Consider the following 25,378-nt stretch of genomic DNA (forward strand, 5'->3'; position numbering starts at 1 on the left):
GCTCTCTTCAAGGGTAGAAAGGGCACAGCTTTGGGCAAAAACTTTTGGTAAAAGTTTTCATGGCTCACATCAAGTGGTCTTCTTTTAGTAAAAACAAGTTAGAAAGTGTAAAGGGGAATCCTTGAAATAAGGCAATCCTTTATTCATCAACTCATTTATTCATTCATTCAATGAATATTCATCAAGCACCAACTAGGAGCGATGCCCCATGCCAGGATCTGGGGAGAGAGAATAAATATGGCAGACGCAGCCTCTGCCCTGTTGGAGGTCAATGCTGGTGATGGAGATAGACATTAAACAATTAATGGTGAATTAAGTACTTAATTACCACTGGGAAGGGTATCCCAAATCGGGAGGCACCCTAGGAATCCATAAGGGGGGCCTGATGCTTTGGGGCTTCAGAAAAGACTCCCCTGGGGAAGTGACATTTAAGCAGAGAACTCAAGGACAAGACAGAACAGTGAGTTCGTACAAGGGTGAAAGATTATTTTTCAGCCAAGGAAATGGCATATTCAAAGGCCCTGGGGTGGAAGGGTGACACTGTGCCACATGAGAAATGAGAAAAAAATCAATGAAAAGGAAAATGGCTAAAGATGGGGTTGGTGACATGGACAGGAATGAAATCAGGCAGGGCTTTAAGGTCGAGTTTTATCCCAGGAGCATGATAGGCATGGACGGTTTGTGCCACGAGCTTTTCTACCATTTATCTAGTAGGAACCACATAGCACTTTCATTGCCAGACACTGCACAGACACATTTAATTTATGATTTGCAATCAATCTAACGTTCTTTCAACAAAGACATTTTAGCCACTCCTTGTAGGTGAGGAAATTAGGACTTAGAGGGGTTAGGGATGGGCCAGGTCCATGTAGCCAGCAGTATGGGTCCAGGTCTCCAACCCAGCCCAGCCCAGCCTAGCCCAAGTCCTGGCTTTTCCTCTGTGCCATGCTGCCTTCCCATCCATGGACCAAATAATGAACTGCTAAAAGTTTTTGGTATTTGTGCAACATTGTACTTTTTCCAATTGTTTTACTCTTTGGGAGAATTTCTAAGTTACTGGATTGATAATATTAAAATAATAATAGCTCTATTCATATCATTATAGAATTAAAGATAGTACAGCAGATTTACCTTATCTCTTAGAAAGAATTCTTGGCAAGAAGGGATTAAACTAGTGTCATGTAGAAACTCAAGGCCTGAGATCTGGAATTAGATTGACCTGGGTTCAAATCCCAGCTTGTCCAGTTACTGACTGAGTAACCTTGAGCAAGGTGGTTACAAATATTGAGACTCAGTTTCATCCCAGTAAAATGGACATATTCACATCTACTTCAGTTTGTTGTTATGAGGATTCAATGAAATAGCTATGCAAATAATTTTCCAAGTTCCTGAGCCACTCAATCCACATTCATCACCTGTCATCACCTGTCATCACCACCACCACTGCCACCATCTTCTTCATCATCACTGTTAGTTAACAGAGTTGCCAGGTCGGTGGGACATGGGACATGGGACATCAAACAGCTCATCTCTTTCCCCTGGAAGGTGTTTTTGAGCCTATTGCAAGTGTGTTGTCCATTTTCCTGCTCTCTCATTACTGAAAGGAATGTGAACTCATCCCTGGCAGGCAGCTGAGGACTAAGTCTGCCTAAGAATGTCGTGCAGCCATTAAATTCAAGAACATTTGAAAATGACACGAAGCAATTCCAAAAAGACTTAAATAACTCTACAAAAGGAGATATAGATGAACACAGCTGGATAGGGGCATTTAAAATGTACCTGTCTTTTAAAATAAATGACTATAACAGATGGGAGGACTTCATTTTGCTTTGAAAACTGCTTTTTTGTCATTAGAGTTTTTATGCTTTTAAAAAAAATTTTGAGGCATCAAATTGATCATTTTTAAATAGAACAAAGAGTTCACATGCAAATATTATATAAATATAACATGGGTGTGTACAGATGTGATGCAAGTTCCCCTGAAAAGTATATAAAACATCTAAATTGGGAAAGACATCTAGACAAAGCCATCTTCTCCCTTGATGGTTATCTGGATTTCACCAGAGTACCTGCCATGCCCTTCCTTAGGCTGCTTGTAGCCAGGTTTATACAAAAAGATCCACAAAAATCACTTAATAAATTAAACAATGCTTATAAGAGCTCCCTGTCCAGTGCCTGGCACCTAGTCAGACTTTGATCAATGTTAGCTATTGCAATAATACAACAATGATACTTTAGGATTGCAAAAGCTTTGAAAGTCCTCCCCTTTAATGTCTATGTTTCACAGATGATAAAACTATGGTCCCAAGAGGTCACGAAACTTTCACAATATTTCAGAGCTACTAAGACCAGAGCCTACCTGTAAGGGCATGAAGAAGCTTAAGCAATCTGAGATCTGAGATAACCAGAAAGTTTCAGAATGCCTAGCGCTCTAAAAAAGCTATTCCTATCTCATGGGATTGTTCTTTCATCACACTAATTCCACTGGCATTCCTTTCTTCTCATCTGTCCCCACTAGGTTCTGTGAGGGCAGGGATTGTGTATGCCTCATTTCCCACCTTCTCCCCAGCAGCAGCACAATCACCTGGCATATGGTATGCATTCAATGAAACGTTTGTAAATTGGATGGAAATGTATCAGCACATGCACAATGCCAAACGACATGCCAAACTGTCATGATGTCCATCCCAGAATGACATGCAGGACTTAGTTAAATGTTAACCTTTTGTGACTTTGAGAGATTAGACAGTTTTGTTATATAAAGAGGTGCTGAACAAAAACACAAGGTAACGTGCCCAGTGAATCAAGCTTGTTGTGGCTGATCCCTTCTCAGTACAACTTCCTGGCTATCAGAGAGAGAACTCTTATCTACAATGAACAAAACCAGGTTAAAAAAAGAGTTAGGTGAAGCAGAGGCTGTGGATTTAGTAGAGAACTCTATACACTACAGACATGCTGATGACCACCTTCAGGCAGAAGATTTGTCCATTTGGAAATCTCATTGCCAATCCCACTGAAATTTGTTCACGGTTGTCTTAAATGTGGTTTGATACTCATTGTGGTCCTAGGGGCAAGGTGCCAGTGATGATGGAGAATGCTGTGTCTCTATAGGAAGGCTCTGTCAACTGTCACTAGCCCAATCCATAAATTCAAACACACCATTTGTCAGCAGCCCTTCTTCCTGCCAGGCTTGCAGGGTAATGCTCCTTTCCCTCAACATAAAGTGTCCAGAGATGGGCCACAAGAAATGGATGGGGTGAAAGACATGCCTGGAATCGTAAATCACTCACTCTCTCTGAAATTCAAATTCATCATCTATAAAATAAGGACTGTAAGGCTTGCCCCATCCACGCCACCAGATGGGTGCAAGGACCATAAAAGGCCACTGACAGGCATCTTCCAGAATGTAAAGTTGATACAATTATAAACTGGTTTTCATGTCTTGAGAGCCTCCCACTAGGTGTTACAAGGTTAAGAAAATGAATAGCACATGGCCCTGCCCTTCAAGGAGATTATAGTGTGGAAGCACGGTGAGATGAAAAACATAGAAAGATAGATATAGAAACACACACACACACCTATTCTCTTATCAAATATTCTCGTAAAAAAATCCAATATAGAATATGCTAAAGTGCATATTAAATAATCTTTGTTTGATTGATATTGACTACTCTCAGTTTCACTCGAATCAGCATATGAAGTTTTACATCTTTAGAGGAGAAGAATAAAAAACTTATAAATGGGGTCCTTTATATGAAATCCTATAAATTCAAAATCAGACATTATTAAAATGGATGAGAACGATGTTCTGGAGTACATATCTGCCTCTTATTGCCTGTACAGGACCTGTGTTTTCTGTATGAGTCCACAAGATCAAAGACTTTATGGACAGAAGTCATGTATCTTCAACACAGGTAAAGGACTTGCATTCATGAAAAGTTGGGGGTTTTCCTCCCTTATCAAACAAACAAGCACACTTGATATTTTGCCAAAACTGATTAAAGTAGATGATATCTGCACTTAACTTTGCAGTAAATGCAAAAACAAAATCTCTAACATTTATAAACAAAAGTTTCTTTCTTACTTCAGAGTTCAAGGCAGGGAACAACTTTCACTGACTCTTAGACATACTACAGCTTGAATGTTACAGGGACATAAAATGTATTTATTGTTGCTGTAGCTCAAAATTTCCATCCCACTACATTTGAACACTGATTTGGGGTTTACAAAAATAGCATCAGCAACATTGCCAAGGAGATCCTATAACCTTAACCCAAAGTAAATATGAAAGCAGAAAAGAAATGCAACCTTTTTAAAGTTCTCTCTATGCAAATATCATGCAGAAGTCACTGACTACTGAACACTCCCACGCCTCTCCAATATCTGAACAACCCCGGAAAAATACCATGACGATCTCCTTGTTATTTTGATCTTTCACAGATTTCCTTTAATTCTTATTCACTCTTTGTGTTGGTGTCTGTATCTACAGCCATTATCTATAGGTGGTAAATTTATTAAAAGTCCAATCGTCATCACCACAAAATCACAAAAGAAGCTTTTTATAAAACCTCTGGGTCTATTTACATTCTTAGATCAAATTGTCACTCTATGCCTGAGCCATCCGTTAAAAGGAAATATATTAATAGTAGTGTGGCATGTGCTAAGACTCATGGGCATACAAACTTCCTACCCTGCTATCCCCAAAACATGTATCTGCATGAATTTATGTCCAACACTGCTGAGGGTCTGGACTAAAAAGAACTTTGGAACACAAGGTTCTGGGAAGACATGGGAAGCCAAGATGGAAGAGAATGCTGTGTGTTTCCCAGACAGTGCCAGAAACTCAGTCTGATGCGCTCTTTCATAAAAGGCATTATGAGACTCAGGTCCAAATTGTACTGCCTGCAGGCTAACGTGATGAAGTGAGACACACAGACAGAGGGATCTGCCCCACACACTTCACCACAGACTTCACCGCCCCTCTGACTCCTCCAGGACAACAGTGGAGAACTGCTGAGCCCAGTGGAGCCCAGATGAAGCAACAGAAGGGACCAGCCATGACAGGCGGTCTTGTTGGGGCCATGGAAGGGTCTCAAGAGCTATCAATGTTCATTTGACTTCATGTATTCCCATAACTGAGACCTAGGAATATCCAGGTGCCCTTTGTGTATGGAATGTTGGATTGAACTTGCATTACCCACCTAAAATATGTACATAAAATTTGCTAAGTTTAAATTTCAAATTTGAGCATCACTTCAAGAACACTTGGCACTAAGGTCCCTGAAATGCTCATTGATGATATGAAGCTGAATCAGAAAGCCTGTCCCTAGGGTTCCTTTCTCTAGGACAGACACACCACCAACACTGACATATCTCTTCTGTGTATTAGCAAACAACTTTGTTAGCATATCTTCATACAGCTTCTAAGAGACCTAAGTTATTAACACTCATTTAGTCCCATTGTGTAAACACTGGGAGAATCTGGCTGTCTTTTAAAATGCATTCGATATTCATAAAACCTAAAAAGTATGGCTCACCTTCACAAAATGATTGGTGTCCATAATTGTGAGTGTCAATATATGTCTAGAATTTAGCATTTACTTTGTGATACACAACGAAGAAAATGCAACTACTCTTGAGAAAATAACTCAAAGTATCTAGGTGGAGAATAGATTAGTCCATCAAGGATACAAGTGAGGAACACTTACTAACTACAAAAAAAAATAAATAAATAAAGTTGCAATATCAGAAGCCTTTTAGTAACACAGTAGCCTAAACAGAGGAGAACAATTCAGACCTAAATTGTTTCTTCTAGCTTCTGGCCAAAGCTCTGACAAAAACAATACCATCTAAATACCAAAGAAAGTTTTATTGTATATGCTTTTTGGTTTTTGTTTTGCTATACAAGAAATTATTAAAATTTACACTTGTAAAATTAATTATATAAATCTTTCCTCCCACACCATCCTTGTCCCCTTAGCAGTTATTAAAGCAGGTGTGTTTTCCCTGAATTGGATAAAATATCTTCAAGGTCCAAAATAAAAGATAGAATTACTAGCAAACTTTGATAAATTCTAGAAATTGATATAAGAATAAAATTGTATCATCTCCTTAAACAAGACTATTGAGGGCCGGACACAATGTCTCATGCCTGTAATACCAGCACTTTGGGAGGCCAAGGCGGGCGGATCACGAGGTCACGAGATCGACACCATTGTGGCCAACATGGTGAGACCCCCCGTCTCTACTAAAAGTACAAAAATTAGCTGGGCATGGGGGCACTCGCCTGTAGTCCCAGCCTCTCGGGAGGCTGAGGCAGGAGCATTGCTTGAACCCAGGAGGCGGAGGTTGCAGTGAGCCGAGAACGCGCCACTGCACTCCAGCCTGGAGACAGAGCGAGACTCCATCTCAAAAAAAAGAAAAGAGACTATTGAAAAATTTTGCCCAGTTAATTCAAAGCTTTTTCATGTGGGGGAAAACAATAACAACAACAACAACAACAACAACAACAAAAAAAACCTCTTACTATGAATGAATATTTTAGCATTTTGAAAGCAAGTCTTTGTGAGAAAATTCCATAAACATAGAAAACTTTTAGATGTGTCAAATTCAACAATCTGCTTATGTTGGTGACATGAAACACACTAAGTCTTTCAGGAGGTCCAACTTTAAAAATATTTTAAATGACCAATGACATGAAAGTATGAATTTGCTTCACCCTTTTCTTTTTGATATCAGTGACATATTAAGGAACAGATAAAGTAACTCTTAACAAAGTAACATTTTATTTCCCGTGATTAGGTCTGTTCACAAATATAACAGGTATAACCAAAGTTTTACTAAACAGTTAAATTTCCAATCTTGGTAAAAGATATCCAGAACCGGTCCACATTTGTATTTTAAATGTTTTTGTTTAACTCTTCTGCAGAAAAAAAAAAAAGTGTTCCTCAGTCATTCATATGTGATACTAGATTCAGTGGATCTTGCAAAATATTATGTAAATATTTGAAAAAAAAATGCTCTTTTCAATTGCAAGAAGCCAAACTGTAAAACACATATTGTGTGGCAGTGTGGATTTAGTTTCAAATTGGATGATGCAGGCAAAATACTTCGTAAGTGGTAAATAAAGTATTTGCAAGTTATTCAAACTGCTTGTGAAGCTTCCTACATGAAGTTGATGGTGGTGGTGATAATTAATAACAATAGCTATTATTTACTGAGTGAGTGTGCCAGCCACCATTCTAAGCACTTCACATATATTTGCTTATTTATTACTCAGAAGAATTGGTGGAAGTTTGGTTGAAGTACATACTCTTATTATTTCCACTTGACAGATAAACACTGACAGTACAAAGAAGTTAAGTAAATTGCCTTAGGTCATACAGCTCATCACCTTATGACTATTAAAGTAGTTCTTCATGCCTTCACGCAACTGTAGTCACAAATGAAACTGCTGGCACAGAATTTATGAATTACTGTCTAGTTAGAATATATGATCCAGGTAACCCAACCTATGGCCACATTTCTTTTTGGTTATTAAAGTAAAATCACACACGTGAACTTATTTAGATACCCAAAGATATGGCAGGCGTCTTTGAACTAACGCACAGACTTGTTCCCTTTGTTTGAAATTGATTCAAATGAGTCATATGATCTGTACAAATGCTCTTCCTGTTCTAGAGTAAGACATGCTAAATGTTTAATAAATGAGTGTGTGCTTCCCAGTGTGGCAGTGTTTGCCTTTCTTACTTGGTGTGTTACTCAGAAATCTTTGGTTTGCTGGCCAGGTGCAGCGGCTCAAACCTGTAATCCCAGCACTTTGGGAGGCCAAGGCAGGTGGATCACCTGAGGTCAGGAGTTCGAGACCAGCCTGGCCAACATCATGAAACTCCATCTCTACTAAAAATACAAATAATAATAATAATAATAATAATAATAACTGGGTGTGGTAGTGCATACCTGCAATTCCAGCTGCCTGGGAGGTGGAGGCAGGAGAATTGCTTGAGCCCGGGAGGTGGAGGTTGCAGTGAGCCAAGATTGCGCCACTGCACTCCAGCTTGGGTGACAAAATGAGACTGTGTCTCAAAAAAAAAAAAATCTTTGGTTTGCCATGAGTAAAAAGTCAATGAAACCAACTAAAACCAAAAAGGAGAAACATATTAGTTCCAATAAGTGAGGAGTTTAGAGAGTTCAGTTTTCAGGTGTGGCTGGATCCAGGTACTCAAGTAATGTCATCATGCTCATCTCACTAGTGCTCCTGCTCTGTGCTGCTCTGCTTCTTTCTCCATTGGCATCCTTAATCAGGCTCTCTTCACTGCAGTTAATGGTTTATATGTGGCTATTCTAGAAGTGAGCATACTTCTTTCTTTACATCTCCAACGAATGTCTCAGGCAAGCCTTGCATTGGCAGAGCCTGGTATCATGTACCCATCTCTGAACAAATCACTTCCTTCAGAAGAATAAGACATCTGACTGGCTAATCAAGAAGCAGGAGGAGGAGAAAGTGGGGGGAAGGGAAGAGAACATAGAGAAGATGATGGTGATAAATGGACATGTGACATGAGTAGCCTCTCGTAGCCCAGAGGTGTCTTGCTGATTTTTATCTTTAATGTTATCTCAAAAATTTAGCTTCCAAAAAACAAAAAGAAATAGACCATTCCTTCTCCTCTTTAGGTTCTGTTCTTTATGTGTGCCTTATTTATTTTATTTAGAAGAAAATAATACAGAGTAGCTTTGAACAAGGCAAGGCTTATATGGATGATGCCATTTAGGAGCGAGATAGTTTCTTTCTCTGCTTCATTGTACTTGGTGATAATTATAATCAGTGCCTATGGTGACTCTTCATTGTATCATTCCAATAAATTCACATTCATATTTAAAATCATAAATTAACAAGGGTTACTACAAAGTGTGCCTTATTACGCATTTATAATTTCTCAGACACAAGGAAAATAATGGGAGTTTCCCTGTGGTCATTTGTCACATAATAATATCCTTCTGCCCTGCTGCACACAAAGGTCCCATTGATTGGAAGAGCAGCTACACTTGTGTGCAGGGCCAAAGGATTGGGGAAATTCTCAACTGGTTTAACAAGAATGAGCACCACACCTTCCGAAAGGTCTGCAGTGACCAAGTCACAAAAACCGAGTGTGCACTGAGAATTGGGAAAAATTAGAGAAGTGCCTTTAGGCAACTAGAAACTGAGAGACTGAGAGTTCAGGTAAGAGCAAATGAGTATCTTGGGCCATGCCTTACATTTCTCCTGAAATTTCTTCCCACCCTCAACAGAGAGAGAGAGAGAGAGAGAGAGCCAAGAGAGAGAGCTATTCCATAGCCACATGGGTGCTGGTCCTCACACCCAGACCCTGAAGCCCCCATAGCATTACTGTGAATTATATTCTCCCCCTTCCCTTGACTTTTTTGTTGAACTTTTCTTTTTCTTTTAGACCCGGGACAGAACATTGAGTAAGTCATACTCCTCAACTCATAGCACGCTATCGTTACAACTTTGTGCCAAGCCCTTTACTCATGTGTTCATTAACTTTTATCTCCTTTTCCCCTTCCATTTTCCTCCCACAACCCATAAGCAATAGCATTATTGTGTTTGATGACATCCTTGAGTTTGTATGCATTCTCATAAGACACCCCAAATTTCCTTGTTCTGTCTGTATATGTACCTTATATATACATATATGTTTATGTATAAGCATATACATATATACACATATATATGTCTACATATATACACATATATGTGTACATATATACACATATATGTCTACATATATACACATATATATGTTTATACATAAATGGTGCCCATAGACGTTTTTGTGGTTTTCCTCCCTCTTAGTCAGTTTTTAAGATTTAATCTGCACTGCTTGAAACCGCTGCATAGCATTGTATGATGAGCCTCCCTGACATCTCATTGCCCATCACCCCAGCGACAAACACCTCAGTCACCACCAACCTTACCACCACACCCAATGCTGGGATGGGTTCCACTCCCAGGAGCAGGACAGCTGGCTCATGGGGCTCATGGATCGGTCTCCATCTGACTTCCCTGCCTTGACTATGAAGCACCCACCATGATGACAGTATCAGGTTCATAGCATGTGAACAGAAGAATCTGGGGCTCAAAGAGGTTAAGTGATCTGCCTAACTTCACATCGCTAGTTAAATGCTGGAGTCTGGATTCAAAGCCAAGTTTCTCTGACTCCCAGGTTCACTTCCTTCCACCATACCACACTGCCTTCTGAGACAGCCATGTATAAAGGGGTCCTGGAGAACCTCTGACTGGCCTGCACACTGGGAGGAGTGTGGAGCCTCAGGAAGCTCATGCCATTTGCAGGAGGGAGGAGCCTGACTCCTTCTCTTCCTGGGTGGTACCTGGGATTCAATCTGTGAGGTGGGAAGCCTATACTAGCAGGACTCTAACTATGCTGAGAATCTGTTTCCCCTTTTATTCCTTTTTGCCCAATAAATTCCATTTTTCTAACCCTTCAAACTGTCTGCAAGCCTAATATTTCATGATTGTGTGACAAGACCCCTATTTTAGCAGAACTAAGGAGAAAGGCTACAACACTTCCATGGAAATCTTATGTTTCAATATCCTAGGCTATATAGGTAGCAAAGATTTGGTTAATAATCTTTCTTGTAAGAAGGCCAGAAAAAGTATTCCTTCCCTTCATCAGGCATCCATTCCCCCCAGTGCCTTCAGGCCTGCTGGGAGTGGAGAACAGGGTCCGCTGAAAGGTCATTGTATAATCAGAGGTGAGGGAGAGCCCCACTGGCTAGAGGCCAGGCAAACTTAGGCCTCCTCGCACCCCTGATGCAAGCAGATTAACAGCTGCCATCTGGCAAGCACAGTTTCTCCATGCGAACTGCAAACCTCACCCCCCGGGTGAATCACTGGTGTATCCAATACCAGTCAAGCCCGATGAAACTCTGATGGCTCTATTAATGAAGATGAAAACTTGAGATACGCCAAATACAGATTAAATGGCATCTTGGTAATATGATTATCTCTGAATTACTAGCAGCAAAGTGAGACAGCCAAATGACTAATCTTGGGGAAGGCCGAGTGCTTTGGACAGAGGATTCACTACTCCAGCCCTGGGGGCATCATTTGCTGTATCAGAGTCGTATTTTACCACAGGGAACACCCAAGAGTGGTGGCTTCCTCTGCAGTAGAAGGTCACTCTGTTTCCAGAAAAGATTTAATTTCTTCAAGTTCTGAGATACCAAATGCAAAGTGGTCTGAAACAAGATGACGAGGGTGTATGTCAGGAAAAAATGAGGAGGAATCACAGGAGTCTGGCAGATGTTCCTGTCAATAGCATTGTTGAAATTAACAGAAATGAAAGGATAGAAATGATTGAGAGGAAAGCCTAAAAGCCACAAGCCAAGTCATTTTCTCCTGCTTTCTTTCCACTTCTTTTAGCTCTCTAGTGTTTAGTAAGCTTTTCATTCTTTTTTTTTTTTTTTTTTTTTTTTTTTGATGGAGTCTTGCTCTGTCGTCCAAACTGGAGTGGCACAGTCTTGGCTCACTGCAACTTCTGCCTCCTGGGTTCAAGCAATTCTCCTGCCTCAGCCTCTTGAGTAGCTGGGACTACAAACACCTACCACCACACCCAGCTACTTTTTGTATTTTTCTTTTTTCCCGAGATGGAGTCTTGCTCTGTCACCCAGGCTGGAGTGCAGTGGTGTGATCTCGGCTCACTGCAACCTCCGCCTCCTGGGTTCAAGCGGTTCTCCTGCCTCAGCCTCCCCAGTAGCTGGGATTGTGCCACTGTGCCCAGCTAATTTTTGTATTTTTAGTAGACACGGGGATTCACCATATTGGCTAGGCTGCTCTTGAACTCCCAACCAAAAATGATCCTCCTGCCTCAGCCTCCCAAAGTGCTGGGATTATAGGCATGAACCGCCATGCCCAGCCTGTTTAGTAAGTTTTTCTATGCTAGTGCTTTCAATCCATTAGCACATGTCACCTCTGTGAGGTGGGCATTGTCATTTCCATTTTCCATGTGGGAAAGCTAAGGCTTACAGTGTTCATGACCAGACACAGTGGCTCACTCCTATAATCCCAGCACTTCGGGAGGTTGAGGTGGGAGGATCACTTGAGCCTAGGAGACTAGCCTGGGCAACAATTGTGAGACCCTGTCTCTACAAAAAAATTAAAAATTAGCCGGGACACCTGTGCTCCCAGCTACTTGGGAGGTTGAGGTGGGAGGATCATCTGTGCCCGGGTGGGTAGGGCTGCAGAGTGCTATGATCCCACTGCTGCACTCCAGGCTGAGAGACAGAGTGAGACCCTGTCTAAAAAAAAAAAAAAAAGAATATTAATGACTTGTCTGACATTGCACATCAGCTGGAAAAGGAAAAGGGAGGTTAAGAGACATTTTCACGTTTTTGTTTTTGTTTTTGTTTTTGTTTTTGAGACGGAATCTAGCTCTGTCTCCCAGGCTGGAGTGTAGTGGTATGATGTCGGCTCACTGCAACCTCGCCCTCCCGGGTTCAAGCAATTCTCTGCCTCAGCCTCCTGAGTAGCTGAGATTACAGGTGCCCGCCACCATGTCCAGCTAATTTTTATATTTTTAGTAGAGATGGGGTTTTACCATCTTGGCCAGGCTGGTCTTGAACTCCTGACCTCGTGATCCATCTGCCTAGGCCTCCCAAAGTGCTGGGATTACAGGTGTGAGCCACCGTGCCCAGCCCATCTTCTTTAAAACAGATGATCAGGACTTGTCAAGTGATGGTGATATTAGAGGAGTGGGATTGTTAGTAAATATCTGTAAATAATTTGGGATGGATACAGTGGCTCATATCTGTAATCCCAGCACTTTGGGATGCCAAGGCAGAAGGATGCTTGAGTCCAGAAGTTCAAGACAAGCCTGGGCAACATAGTGACATTTCGTCTCTACAAAAGATAATTTTTTTAATTAGTCAAGTGTGGTGGCATGCACCTGTAGTCCCAGCTACTTAGGAGGTTGAGGTGTGAGGAGCCCTTGAGCCTGGGAGTATAAGACTGCAGTGAGCTACTATCACATAGTTGCATGCCAGCCTGGGTGACAGGGTGAGACCCTATCCAAATAATAATAATTTAACAAATAAAGTCTCTCTCTCTCTCTTTTTTTTTTTTTTTTTTTTTTGAGACAGAGTCTCGCTCTGTCGCCCAGGCTGGAGTGCAGTGGCGTGATCTCAGCTCACTGCAAGCTCCACCTCCCGGGTTCATGCCATTCTCCTGCCTCAGCCTCCCAAGTAGCTGGGACTACAGGCACCCGCCACTATGCCTGGATAATTTTTTGCATTTTTAGTAGAGACGGGGTTTCACCGTGTTAGCCAGGATGGTCTCGGTCTCCTGACCTCCTGATCCACCCGCCTCAGCCTCCCAAAGTGTTGGGATTACAGGCATGAGCCAGTGCGCCCAGCCTCTAAAGTCTCTTTTAATGTAGCTGGAATTGTGTAAGAAAGTCTTTCCCCAGCAAATAAGAAATGGACTATGAAATCTCCCAGAATCTTATTTAGCCCCTAAATCTCCTTACAGTTTAGCCATGGGAGGCCCGAGACATGAACTGGTGGCATGACGCATGGTCTAATGTGCATATTGTATAAAGTTATCTAAATACATCTCGAGAGAGCCCACACTTTCTCCGTTCTTTTGAAGTACATTTCCATGCGTAGCAGACAGATGAACAAAATGTTGGTTCTAAGACCTCAGATATACTCTACCTGTTTCAATCAGATGCATAACTGTGGTAAGCCTGTTATTGTTTACTTTTCACACTATCACTAGCAACTTTAATTTTTGGTTATGTTCTCGAAATCTCTTTCTGGAAAAGCAAATGAGATCACATTCTCCATTCTCCTGGTTAACAGTGTCATTATCACGCTGCAGATTCTCAAACAACAGCTAAATTCCACTGTCATTCCGAATCCTTTCTCTTTCGTTTGTAACCGATTCACAAACATATTCAGTCTTCTGCCTTCTCAATGGAGAAAATGTTAAGGAAACTACCATAAGCGGTGCTTCATTGTAAATGGCTTTAAAAAGCCATATGCAAGGATGAATAATCTTCCTTTTTGTTTCCATCTTGCCTAAATATTCTTTCGCTTTGTGTTTTGCAATACCTTTTGCACCCAGCTTTGGTCAAAATTGTTGTTGGCCATTTGCCAGTTTGAAATGTCCTACAAAATGAATTGCTTCTTTTGTAAATAAGAAAAATCTTGGTAACTTTGGAAAACATTGCTTGGAAATACCACACTGGAGTTATAGCTAGCTGTGAGCACTTTCTGTGGGGGCAAAGGAGTGCAGTGAGTTTACTGTCTGTTCAGCATGTATAAATCATGATCCAGGTAATATTTTGTGCTTGCCTTCATATCTTCTAGCAGCTGTAGTTTGGGGCATCGCAAATATTCTTTCAAGAAAACACCACATATTTCCTTTCTCAGGATGGCCTTTCATTTTGGGTTAAATTTTCAAATAACACCAGTACCAGATGGAATTTGGGACAAATTTTTAACCACTGATTTATTGGCTGAGGCTTAATGAGGACACCATGATATTCAAATGAATAAGTTCACTCACTTTCATTGGCTTCCTTTTCTTAATTTTTACATTAAGAAGTTAATTTACTCCTCTTATAGTTTAAATGCCAACCTCTTCTAAAATTATCCTAACAAGGTAACTTCTGATTTGGCCACTTTTTATCTTTTCTCTTTCTCCTGTCACCCTGTGCTTTTCAGGGTGAAATATCTGTAAATGGCACATCAAGGACAGATAACAGAGTTGCCAGTTCATTCTCAAACCAAAGCAGTCATCAGAATTAACCCAACAATGCACTGCAGGGTACTTTAGGGTATATTATCATATAGAAAATAATGTCTGTAATTTTTAGGGACTTAGAAAAGACAATGGAAGCACACCAAAGGGGAATTTATTAAAGCTCACATTTTTATTTTTTTTTTTGAAATGGAGTTTCACTCTTGTTGCCCAGGCTGGAGTGCAATGGCACTATCTCAGCTCACTGCAACCTCTGCCTCCCGGGTTCAAGTGATTCTCCTGCCTCAGCCTCCCGAGTAGCTGGGATTACAGGCATGTGCCACCACGCCCGGCTAATTTTGTATTTTTAGTAGAGACGGGGTTTCTCCATGTTGGCCAGGCTGGTCTCAAACTCCCAACCTCAGGTGATCTGCCCACCTCAGTCTCCCAAAGTTCTGGGATTACAGGTGTGAACCACCATGTCCAGCCTAAAGTTCACATTTTAAAAGAGAAATAGATCTCTATTTTTGCTCATTGAAAGAAATTCTATACATATATACACTATGAATCACTATGTAGGATTATTAGAGCAACTTTCAATAGTTTTCTTCCCAATATATGATTCTTCTTGAATCATATATCTTAATACAATATTCAAAATTATGAGAATAAAATTTTGAAACTTTATTGAAATGATGGACTACTTAAGGCAGGATTAGATTAATGGTCACTTAAAACTGTATCTCTACACTTTCATTCATGATGTAGATTGTTTTTTATTTTGTCCTCTGAGAATTAGCTGAAATAAGATGTATTAGGCCAAGATACCTGGACAGGAAATTGCCACTAGGTATGAACAAAAGACATCCAAGCTCTCCATTCTAATGAAAACGCAATCAGCCATATCTGCACTTAGAAGAAGAGACAAAACATGCAAACAACTCAGATATTTTGAAAATTGTCATTAAAACTCACCTTACGCATAACTCATAGTGAGGGGCATGTAACTAATCAATGAATGAGCGGTACAAAGCATCAAACCTTGATAATTTTCAGTCCCTCTCCCACAGACTTTTAATACCATCTTAAGAAAATATCCATTTAAATGTTTACTTAAATTCAGAAAAAAAATCTTATGTAGATATAACATCTTGAATCTCCTTAGACACATTGAAGAGACTACCAATAAAAGCTATTCAGAATCACTATATGAAATAATGCAGATGCTCTATGACACACTGGGTCACGTCATAGCCACATACTGAACAAACATACAGTTAGTGGAGTCTGTTGGGTACAAGACTTGGTAATTCTTCATTTTTCCACATGATATCTCAAATGGTGTTTCCTCTGAAAGCCAAGTTTTATCTTGGGAAAGACTTCATTTTAAAGCCCAACATTACAGAATCTTAGAATTCAACAAAAATACAGAGAATATAGTTTTAGTGCAAATTTTAATTGAGACCAAACTTTGCTGATGTCACTACAAGCAAGTACACTATCTTAAAAAATATTAAAATACACAACTCTCAGACTTTATTTCTCTGTGTGTGTGTGTGTGTGTGTGCAATTGTGTGTGTATTTTAATGCAAGTGTTTTCTACGAAGAAACTTGGCCACAGAACTCCTTCTCCTTTGGGAGTGTTGTATTTTTGTTTTCATATGTGGCACTGTACGTATTTCTACAGTTGTGAACAACTACATTAGATTAAAATCTGTCAGATTTATCTTTTTAGCAGGAGAAAAGAAATATGTGTTTCTCCAGAAAGGAAATCAATGTGTCTTTATGATAGATGCGGAGTGGAAAGCTGGAGACTGTCGCTTTAAGCGATGAAGCAGAAAGACAGGGTAGCTATCACAATTGGCTGCCGACACAATTGTCGTGAGGCAAAGCCCTGTTTAAATATCATAATCCTTGTTTATAGGGTAGACTTAGATTCATTGACTTAGTAGTTATTACTCCGACTTGTTAAGTAACAAAATCTTGCATCTGAGGTATCCGTAGTTTGCTTTGTTTAAACTTCTTTAGCAACATACTTTAGCCAGAGCTGTGCTCTGTTCTTTTCTGTAGTACAAGAAAGATTATTTCCTTCCTTCTAGGAAGGCACCAGGCTTTCAAGGCCCTGTAAATGTACCAAAGAATCTCCCTTCTCAAGGCAAACAGGAGAAACCCAGGCTATGCCAGAGACAGATGTAGCAGGAAGCATACTCAAGGAAGGATGAGAGGCTGCTTCATGACAAAAATATGTCCAAAGGTCTTCTCCCTTCTGTTGGAAATCACTCTCCTCCCTAAGTTCCCCAAGGTCTTCAGATAGAGCTATGCCAGATGGAAAAGAAAGCCTCTGCCCTTGCATCGTGAGATTAAGAGATTCCCCATTCAGAGATGGTACAACCAGCAGACACCCTATTAAGATAGCCTAGGAAAATTAGGTGAGCTCTGATGTCTTTGCAGCAGAAGTCTGTATGCTTCTATGATTACAGCCAGCAAAACCATTCTAACGAACTTGTAAAGCAATGTCAAGATCTATGAACTCACACATCAGTTGAAATTGCTGTATCTTTTGTCTTATGAATGAAATCTGTCAGCAAAGTATTTAACGTGTTTATCTGCAACCAATTTCAATAATCACATTCGATGCATAAGTCCCTTTTTTACCTAACTTCTTCTAAAATGATATGTTGATTTCTCACTGAATGTCCTCAATGAATGTTTCTGGAAGGCATTCTATTAATATGAGTGTGTGCTCAGCATATTAACCGAGACCTGATTAAATCATTAAATGAAAAGACATTGTATGCAAAGCACCCTAGTCAAGGGTTTGGAACATGACAGGCACTCATCACAGGCCCATGGCCTAGTCATCACTCCTCTCTTCAACTCACATCCTAAAAATTAAATCAATAAGCACAAATAACTAATGCATTTGCCTAAAGCTAAATGACTCTTTTCCACCAATGTCCACTCTATCCTTACCCCACTCCTGCAATCACCAAGTTATTCAGAAATCAGGATTTAAGGATTCATTGACTATCATCACATCCATTACAACTAATTGGAAGCCTTTATATAATTTACTAAAGAATTGTAATAACTAAGACACATTCTTGAGTTCTGGTAATAGACTCTATCTAGTAGTGGTGTCACAAGTTTTTGATACACTGATGGAATTTAATTTGCTAAAATCTGTTTATAATTCTTTATTGAAATTGGTCTTCAAATTCTGTACTGTCTTTCCAAGTTATCTTCACAAAACAATTTGAATGTCATTCCTTGTTGTGGTCAAATAAAGTTTATATAATACTGTAAATGATTTTTTAAAAGACTATAATGTCATCTGTAAAACCATCTGGGTCTGGTGCCTTTTTTAATGCAAGGTATTTCACCTTCCAGACTCTTCTACTAATAATTGATTTATTCATATTTCCTATCTCTTCATGCTATAACTGATTTCCAGAGTCTATATTTTTACTTAAAAAAAATCCATTTACTGTAGGCTTCCAAATTTATTTCTGTGGAGTTGTACATAATATCCACCAGTAAATTTTCTTATCTTCTTCATATGTGTGGTTGTAGTTCCTTTCCAATAGTATATTCATTTCATTTCCTCCCTCTTTCTCTCTCCCTCTCTCTCTTCAGTCATAATCGACAGAATTGTATCCAGTTCATCAATATTTTTAAAGAGCCTAATTTTGATTTTACTTATCCATTTTTATGTTTGTCTTCTATTTTGTTAATTTTAGCTTTTATCTTTATTAATTCCCTCCTTCCTCATTCATATTTTATTGTTACTTTAGAATTTAAGTTCAGTATTTTAAAATTTATTTTCAATCTTTTTTTTAACAAAAAACACAATTTAAGGGTATAGTTTTTGCCTCAGTACAAAGTTGTTTGAATGTCTTATATAGTAGGAAATACTACTTTTATTACTCTGATTCATAACTTTAATTTGGTTATCTTCTTTGATCCAAGGATTATTTAAAAGAGTGTTTTTAATTTTAAGAACTTTTTGTCAACTTTTTATGCTCATGTCTAGTTTTACTGCATTATGATCAGAAATGTAGCCTATGAAACCTCTACTGTTTAAATTTTATTTAGATATTTTTGTGTCATCAGTTACCTATTAACTTTTACAAATGCTTTATGGACACAGATAAAGATAAAAATTCCTGTAGAGTACCTTGACACACACACACACACACACACACACACATTTGCATAGATCTGTGTGTGGGTGTTTGTGTGTTCCATGTTATTGACTATCTTATTGAAATTCACTATATTTTTGTTTACTGTTTGGTTTTTTGGGGGTTTTTTGTTTTGTTTTGTTTTTTTGAGGTGGAGTCTCACTCTGTCACCCAGGCTGGAATGCAGTGGCACGATCTCGGCTCACTGCAACCTCCATGCCTCCCGAGTTCAAGCAACTCTCCTGCCTCAGCCTCCCGAGTAGCTGGGACTACAGGTGCCTGCAACCACACCCAGCTAATTTTTGTATTTTTAGCAGAGACGGAGTTCACCATATTGGCCAGGCTGGTCTCAAACTCCTGACCCTTTGATCCACCGGCCTTGGGCTCCCAAAGTGCTGGGATTACAGGTATGAGCCACTGCACTTGGCCTGTTGTTTACTTAATCTACCAGATACTGAAAGTGCTTTATTAAATATACCCCCTACAATTGTATTCTTTTTTTTTTTTTTGAGACAGAGTCTCTCTCTGTTGTCCAGGCTGGAGTGCAGTTTTACTTTATGTGTTTGTCTCCTGTGTTATTTGATATTTTGTGTTCATCATATTTCCTTAATAGGCTATGCCATTTATCATTACATAGTATATTTCTTTGAAGTGTTTCATGAATTCAAACTTTCATACCTTGGGGTTTGTTGTTCTGTTATTCTTTGCAGTTGTCTAGGATGTCTTTGCCCAACCCTTAATTTACAGTATTTCACTTTGTCATGGGTATAACTCTTGTATGGAGCATTAAGCTGGGTTTTGTTTTTTAACCTAGTCTGACATTTGAAAAGGAACTATATCCACTTATATTTCTTGTAATAACTGATCTACTTAATTCCTCCATCTTATATTTAATTTCAATTTTTTACATTTTGCTATTGTTTCTTTTTTACCTGTTTTTGTATTTTTTTGCTGGCCTCGTTAAGTTTCTCTTCATTTTTTTATTCCTCCTGGTAATTTGGGAGGTATTTTTGTTTGTCAAATGTGCTAAACATTACCTTCCTTCCATAACTACTGAAGCTAATGTTGACTCCCCTATTAGCATATCATTAATAAGTAATTATTTCCTCCCACTGTGATATTAATTTCCCTACCCCCTACCATCACACACAGCCACACCTCTTAACTCCAGTTTTTCCCAACATCTCATTCTTTCTGTTCCAATAATCCATACTCACCAATATTTTACAACATCTCAATTACATCATTATCATGATCCATTTTTCCGATCCTTTTGGTCTTGAGATCTCCATTGTTTTCAGTTGTCATTTGGGTAGATAATTTTCTACAGTGTTTTCACCAGAAAAGCTATAGGAGTAATAAACAGAGTCCTTACCTGTTTCCAAAATAATTTTCTTTGGAACCAAATAAACAATATTTTCTTAATTATATGCTTCTTTGATTTCAGACCTTTTCTCACAATAGATTTTATTTCACCATCTCTAACTTTCAGTTGGCTTTTCTCTATACACTTAATTTTATCATCTTTCAGCTTTCCGTATGGCAGACAAGCATAACACTAGTCCAATTCTCCTTTAATTTTTTTGGCTTTTTTTTTTTCCTTTTGTGGAGAACGGGGACTCATTATGTTGCCCAGGCAGGCCTCGAACTCCTGAGCTCAAGCTATCTTCCCACCTCTTCCTCCCTAAGTGCTGGGATTACAGGCATGAGCTGCCACACCCAGCTCTCCTTTATTTTCAACTAATCAGAATGCTCTATTAGAAAATATCATCAGTTTAGGGGGTTTTTTAAGGGAGAATTTTGTTTTGTTTCTGTTTTTGGATTTTTGTTTCGTTTTGTTTTGCTTTGTTTAGTATAAAGTGTCATAGGTCAGGTTCCCTGGGAAACATTCAGAGATGGGGATTTGTGGGCAGGAGGAATTTTACAGAGGAGTGCTCTTGAGAACAATGACTATAAGGGATAAAGAGGCAGGATTGGGCAAAGGGAATATCTGAGTAGCTGCGTGCAGCCTTAACAGAGGCCTCAGCTAATCTTATGGGAGCTGAGTTTGAGTTTTCATATTGGGACAAGAGAACCATTCCTTTGTACATTGCATCAACAAGTATTGGATATGGACAGCAGTGGGTGGGAAGTTAGGGTGCCCCAGTCCTGAAGGGGGTATCTGGGTGAAACTCCACAGTGTCTAGTACACTGAATAGTCATGAATTTAATGAGGATATGTTGAGTTACATGTTTTTGTTTGGATTTGTTTTGTTTTGTCTTAATTCTTACTTAGACTCAGCTCTTGTAATCAGGAAACTAACGTCTTCCTTCAGCTCAGTGAAATGTTCCTTCATTTTGGATATAGTAACCACTTTTCTACTCTTTCCTTTTTTTCTTCTGGATGGCTTATTATTTGCATGTTCCATTTCCTGGATCTGTGCTTTAAGTCACCTACGTTTTCACTCATGTGTTTCCATCTTTCTGACATGTGTTTCCTTTTACTTAATCCTCCAGCTCTCTAATTCAGTTGCTATCAAAAATTATGCCATTTTTCCCTCATTCATCTAATAGCTATTTCAATGCAGACATCATGACCGTAGGTCCAGAAGATCTTTGTGGTGTTTCAATGACATGTCTTTGAGAATGCTCATTATTGTATAGGTCAGATGTTTGGTTCTGGGCAAGGAGAAAGTCCAAAATGGTAAGGAAGTTTCTCTTCCTGTTACCATCTGCTGAGGCACTGAAAAGACTGACAGGACACCCAACCTACCAGATGCAGAAGCTCATCTGCTAGTTTCTGCCTCACTCCTCCAGGGCTACCATGATTAGCAGAAGTAGAAGGTCCTTCCATGGACCACATCCTGATGAAGATATGTGAAGGGTCTCCTTCAGGAGGCACACAATCTGCTCTCTTTGCCCAGACCTTGAAAAGAGGCCGGCTTTCTCTTTCTTTACTCCTTCACCTCTAACTCAACCCTCAGATGTCTCAGCATCCCTATTAGCATCAGGTTCAGTATCCCACTGGTAGCCTTGGTACCACATGGCTTGAAGGGGCTGAAAAGGGAAAAAGTGTAAGGGGTAGACACTCAGGCACTAACCCCAAAGAATCCCCCCCACCATGTTTTTCTTAGGTTCTTCTTCTGATGTGAGCTGGTCTCATTTTCCTTTTCAAATGCTAAGTTTCTTGATAGCAAGATCACATCCCCTTCGCCACTGCATTTCTCTCTGCAGCTACCACAAATGCCAGGCCATTGCAGACACTCAATAAACAGGGGCTGGCCTTGACAACAAATCCTGTGATCCTATTTGGTGCATTTCATTACCTTTCTGGCTAAAAGTCACAGTCCAACTGGCTGGAATACCACGTGTGAAACGTGCCAGAGTATCCAACTCAGGGAGGCCCATGCATATCTACCCACTTATCTTCCAAGAATCAGGTGATGCTGGAAAACTGAATGCTTAGTGGAGTTGGTGCCAGCACCTTGGGGGATAAGGAGAGAAAGTGTGGCGTTGGATTTAGCAAGAGATTGGAGCTCCAATTCCAGTCTTTCCACTTACCAGTCAAATGATTTATCTTCTTTGAACTTCAATTTATTCACATATAAAGTAGGTTAAGAAAATAGTCACTTCTTCACAAGGCTGTTACAGGGATTAAATGAGATCATGAATTAACATGCCTGCTACATAACAGGAGCTCAGTGACTGTGAGCTTCTAGCATTCTTGTTATGACCATTATTGTTACAGTGGGGAGAGGGAGATGGGTTGGTCAATAGTTGAGGGGCAGAAACCAGGGAAGAGGAAGAGGAACGGAGAAAAGAATGAGAAAGGGAGGACCTTAACTCTGAGTCTTCACCCAGAGATCTTGAAAACATTGGTTATTTAAGGAGATTTTAATTCCTTTTCCAGTAATAGTGACATTTCTACAGACTGGGTCTGTATTTTGTTTCCATTTTCCTAAATAATGTCACATCAAACCTCCTAAGAGAGTGCCTTTCCCACCCTGTCACCTCAAATAAGGACAGAGGGATGGAGTGGATGGGAGGAGGTGAGATGGGGCAGAAGTAATGCAGCCCCCAGCTCGCCAGCAGGTGCCCATTGTTGGAATTCTTCAGCTTTAATGGTCATTCCCATTTCTCCCATGGAGAAAGACAGCATCTCCTTTGACATTCTTTGTGGGTAAGGTGAAATCAGGGCAGGAGGAGCCAAACCCATCACTTTCTGAGTTGACCAGAGATCTCTTAGGGGCAGCCTGGGCTCCTGTACCAGATGGCCCAGGTTCTAATTCTACTTCTTCCATTGAGTAGTTGTGTGACCTCAGGCAAGGTACTTAACCTCTGTGTGTCTCAGTAAAAGTGTGCTTTATTAACAAACTTTTATATTGCACTATTTAAAGGACTTTACAAATACAAATTCATTTAGTCCTTATAGCCATAGAAGGTAAGTCAGGGCCAGGTGCTGTGGCTTGTAATCCCAGCACTTTGGGAGGCCAAGGCGGGTGGATCACTTGGGGTCAGGAGTTCAACACCAGCCTGGCCAACATGGTTGAAACCCTGGCTCTACGAAAAAAATACAAAAATTAGCCAGGCATGGTAGTGTGAGCCTGTAATTTCAGCTACTCGGGAGGCTGAGGCACAAGAATCACTTGAACCTGGGAGGCAGAGGTTGCAGTGAGCCAAGATCATGCCACTGCACTCCCACCTGGGCAACAGAGTGAGACCCTACCTCAAAAAAAAGAAGGTAGGCCAGACAAAATGTGGTAAAGATTAAATGGTTCATATATGCAACGTGCTTAGAGGCCCCTGTTTGGTACATGGGAAATGTAAGCACGATCTGGTGTTGTCATCATTATTGTAAATGCTATCCATTAGCTGCCATCATCTTCTTCTCCTTTGTCTTCCAGGGGTTCTGTTGCGGTGTAGCACTTAAGGGCATTTTTTCCCTCCTCATTCCACCACCAAACTCTCCTCATTTTTTGGAGGCGGGGCATATCTAAGTTTATTTATTTATGTTTTGGTTTTTTTTAGCAATTTCAACTTTTAGATTTAGGGGCTACAATGCAGGTTAGTTAAATGGGTATACTGTGTGATGCTGATGTTTGGGGTACAGATGATCCCATCACCCCGGTAGTGAGCATAGGATTCAATAGGTAGTTTTTTTAGCCCATGTTCCCTTTCCTCCCTCTCTGCTCTAGCAGTCTCCGGTGTTCATTGTTTATGTCCATGCATACTCAATATTTGGCTGCCACTTACATGTGAGAATGTGCACTATTTGGTTTTCTGTTTCTGTGTTAGTTTGTTTAGGATAATGGCCTCCAGCTGCAAACAGGTTGCTGCAAAGGACATGATTTTGTTCTTTTTATGGCTGCATAGTATTCCATTATGTATATGTACCACATTATCCAATCCACAGTTGATGGGGATCTAGGTTGATTCCAAGTCTTTGCTATTGTGACTAGCTCTGCAAGGAACATAGAAGTATATGTATCTCTTGGCTAGAACAACTTATTTTCCTTTGGGTATATACCCAGTAATGGGATTGCTGAGTGGAATGCTAGATCCATTTTTAAGTTCTTTGAGAAATCTCCAAACTGCTTTCCACAGTGGCTGAAATTGTACATTCCCACCAGCATTGCAGAAGCATTCCCTCATCTCCACAGCCTCACCAGCATGTTATTTTTTGACTTTTAATAATAGCCATTCTGACCGGTGTGAGATGGTATCTCATTGTGGTTTTTAATTTACATTTTTCTGATGCTTAGTGATGTTGAGCATTTTTTCATGTTTTTGGGTTGCTTGTATGTCTTCTTTTGAGAAGAGTCTGTTCCTGTCCTTTGTCCATTTTTTAATGGGTTGTTTGTTCTTTGCATGTTGAATTGTTTAAGTTCCTTATAGATTCTGGATGTTAGACCTTTATTGGATGCATAGTTTGTGAATATTTCCTCCCATTCTGCAGGCTGTCTGTTTACTCTGTTGATGGAGTCTTTCATTGTGCAGAAGCTCTTTAGTTTAGTTAGATCCTGCTTATACATTTTTGCTTTTGTTGCAATTGCTTTTGTGGACTTAGCGAAGAATTCTTTACAAGGATGATGTCTAGTAAATATTTCCTAGGTTTTCTTCTAGAATTTTTACAGTTTGAGGTCTTACATTTAAATCTTTAATCCATCTCAAGTTAATTTTTGTATGCGGTGAAAGGCAGGGATCCAGTTTCATTCTTCTGCATATGCCTAGCCAGCGATCCCAGCACCATTTATTGAACACTCTCCCTGTTTTTGAGACACAGTCATTTTAGTATTTCCATCACGTTCTTGTCTCCCCTTGACACTGCTTACCTTTACCATCCTTGTGTTCTGAATCCCTGCTTCTTCCAGCTAATTTAAATGGGTTCCAACTCTCCCCAGGCCCACAGTGTGCCAAACACAGTGCTAGATATTCTCACCTACACATAGTCTAG

General features: G+C 39.9%; 1 long non-coding RNA gene across 6 annotated transcripts in view; it reads right to left on the bottom strand.

Annotated features, from left to right (window-relative positions):
* LOC129050214 (uncharacterized) overlaps nt 1-25,378 on the bottom strand; it is a 200,457-nt gene that overhangs the window by 96,134 nt on the left and 78,945 nt on the right. Inside the window, exon 8 of one of the 6 annotated variants that reach the window (XR_010137265.1) lies at nt 19,424-25,190. The exons of the other annotated variants lie outside the window; for them this stretch is intronic. This is a non-coding gene — a long non-coding RNA (uncharacterized LOC129050214). Of the gene's footprint in view, nt 1-19,423; nt 25,191-25,378 lie in introns of those variants that run through there. 6 annotated transcript variants of the gene reach the window in all.

Source organism: Pongo abelii, chromosome 16, assembly GCF_028885655.2.
Source record: "Pongo abelii isolate AG06213 chromosome 16, NHGRI_mPonAbe1-v2.0_pri, whole genome shotgun sequence".
Classification (NCBI taxonomy): Eukaryota; Metazoa; Chordata; class Mammalia; order Primates; family Hominidae; genus Pongo; species Pongo abelii.